This window comes from Scyliorhinus torazame, chromosome 23 (assembly GCF_047496885.1).
Source record: "Scyliorhinus torazame isolate Kashiwa2021f chromosome 23, sScyTor2.1, whole genome shotgun sequence".
NCBI classification, from domain to species: domain Eukaryota; kingdom Metazoa; phylum Chordata; class Chondrichthyes; order Carcharhiniformes; family Scyliorhinidae; genus Scyliorhinus; species Scyliorhinus torazame.
In genome coordinates, this window is record NC_092729.1 from 72,334,325 (window position 1) to 72,337,465 (window position 3,141).

Below are 3,141 nucleotides of genomic sequence, written 5' to 3' on the forward strand. Positions count from 1 at the left end.
AGCACGGGGTTACATACAGAGTAAAGCTCCCTCAACACTGTCCCCAACAAACAATCCCAGGACAGGTACAGCACGGGGTTAGGTCCAGAGTAAAGCTCCCTCTACACTGTCCCCATTAAACACTCCCAGGACAGGTACAGCACGGGGTTCGATCCAGAGATAAGCTCCCTCTACACTGTCCCCATCAAACACACCCAGGACAAGTACGGCATGGGGTTAGATACAGAGTAAAGCTCCCTCTTCACTGTGCCCATCAAACACTCCCAGGTCAAGTACGGCACGGGATTAGATACAGAGTAAAGCTCCCTCTACACTGTCCCCATCAAACACTCCCAGGACAGGTACAGCACGGGGTTAGATAGAGAGTAAAGCTCCCTCTACACTGTCCCCATTAAACACTCCCAGGACAGGTACAGCACGGGGTTAGATACAGAATAAAGCTCTCTCTACACTGTCCCCATCAAACACTCCCAGGACAAGTACGGCACGGGGTTAGATACAGAGTAAAGCTCCCTCGACACTGTCCCCATCAAACACTCCCAGGAGAGGTACGGCATGGGGTTAGATACAGAATAAAGCTCCCTCTAACTGTCCCCATCAAACACTCCCAGGACAGGTACAGCACGGGGTTAGATACAGAGTAAAGCTCCCTCAACACTGCCCCCATCAATCACTCCGAAGACAGGTACTGCACGGGGTTCGATACAGCGTAAAGCTCCCTCTACACTGTCCCCATCAAACACTCCCAGGAGAGGTACAGCACGGGGTTCGATACAGAGTAAAGCTCCCTCTACACTGTCCCCATCAAACACTCCCAGGACAGGTACAGCACGGGGTTAGATACAGAGTAAAGCTCCCTTTACACTGTCCCCATCAAACACTCCCAGGAAATGTAACGCACAGGGTGAGATACAGAGTAAAGCTCCTTCTACACTTTCCCCATCAAACACTCTGTGGACATGTACAGAACACGGATAGATACAGATTAAAGCTCCCTCTACACTGTCCCCATCAAACATTTCCAGGACAGGTACAGCACGGGCTTAGGTACAGAGTAAAGCTCCCTCTACACTGTCCCCAACTAACACTCCCAGGACAGGTACAACACTGTGTTAGATATAGAGTAAAGCTCCCTCTACACTATCCCCATCACACACTCCTAGGACAGGTACAACACGGGGTAAGATACAGAGTAAAGCTCCCTCTACACTGTCCCCAACAAACACTCCAAGGACAGGTAAAGCACGGGGTTAGATACAGAGAGAAGCTCCCTCTACACGGTCCCCATCAAACACTCCCAGGACAAGTAGGGCATGGGGTTAGATACAGAGTGAAGCTCCCTCTACACTGTCCCCATCAAACACTCCCAGGACAAGTACGGCACGGGGTTCGATACAGAGTAAAGATCCCTCTACACTGTCCCCATCAAACACTCCCATGACTGGTACAGCACAGAGTTAGATACAGAGTAAAGCTCCCTCTACACTGTCCCCATTAAACACTCCCAGGACAGGTACAGCACGGGGTTCGATCCAGAGTTAAGCTCCCTCTACACTGTCCCCATCAAACACTCCCAGGACAAGTGCGGCACGGGGTTAGATACAGAGTATAGATCCCTCTACACTGTCCTTAGATACAGAGTAAAGCTCCCTCTACATTGTCCCCATCAAACACTCCTAGGACAAGTACAGCACGGGGTTACATACAGAGTACAGCTCCCTCAACACTGTCGGCATCAAACATTCCCAGGACAGGTACAGCACGGGGTTAGATACAGAATAAAGCTCCCTCTACACTGCCCCATTAAACACTCCCAGGACAGGTACAGCACGGGGTTCGATCCAGAGTAAAGCTCCCTCTACACTGTCCCCATCAAACACTCCCAGGACAGGTACAGCACGGGGTTAGATACAGAGTAAAGCTCCCTTTACACTGTCCCCATCAAACACTCCCAGGAAATGTAACGCACAGGGTGAGATACAGAGTAAAGCTCCTCCTACACTTTCCCCATCAAACACTCTGTGGACATGTACAGAACACGGATAGATACAGATTAAAGCTCCCTCTACACTGTCCCCATCAAACATTTCCAGGACAGGTACAGCACGGGCTTAGGTACAGAGTAAAGCTCCCTCTACACTGTCCCCAACAAACACTCCCAGGACAGGTACAACACTGTGTTAGATATAGAGTAAAGCTCCCTCTACACTATCCCCATCACACACTCCTAGGACAGGTACAACACGGGGTAAGATACAGAGTAAAGCTCCCTCTACACTGTCCCCAACAAACACTCCAAGGACAGGTAAAGCACGGGGTTAGATACAGAGTAAAGCTCCCTCTACACGGTCCCCATCAAACACTCCCAGGACAAGTAGGGCATGGGGTTAGATACAGAGTGAAGCTCCCTCTACACTGTCCCCATCAAACACTCCCAGGACAAGTACGGCACGGGGTTCGATACAGAGTAAAGATCCCTCTACACTGTCCCCATCAAACACTCCCATGACTGGTACAGCACAGAGTTAGATACAGAGTAAAGCTCCCTCTACACTGTCCCCATTAAACACTCCCAGGACAGGTACAGCACGGGGTTCGATCCAGAGTTAAGCTCCCTCTACACTGTCCCCATCAAACACTCCCAGGACAAGTGCGGCACGGGGTTAGATACAGAGTATAGATCCCTCTACACTGTCCTTAGATACAGAGTAAAGCTCCCTCTACATTGTCCCCATCAAACACTCCCAGGACAAGTACAGCACGGGGTTACATACAGAGTACAGCTCCCTCAACACTGTCGGCATCAAACATTCCCAGGACAGGTACAGCACGGGGTTAGATACAGAATAAAGCTCCCTCTACACTGCCCCATTAAACACTCCCAGGACAGGTACAGCACGGGGTTCGATCCAGAGTTAAGCTCCCTCTACACTATCCCCATCAAATACTCCCAGGAGAGGTACAGCACGGGGTTCGATCCAGAGGTAAGCTCCCTCTACACTGTCCCCATCAAACACACCCAGGACAAGTACGGCATGGGGTTAGATACAGAGTAAAGCTCCCTCTACACTGTCCCCATCAAACACTCCCAGGTCAAGTACGGCACGGAATTAGATACAGAGTAAAGCTCCCTCTACACTG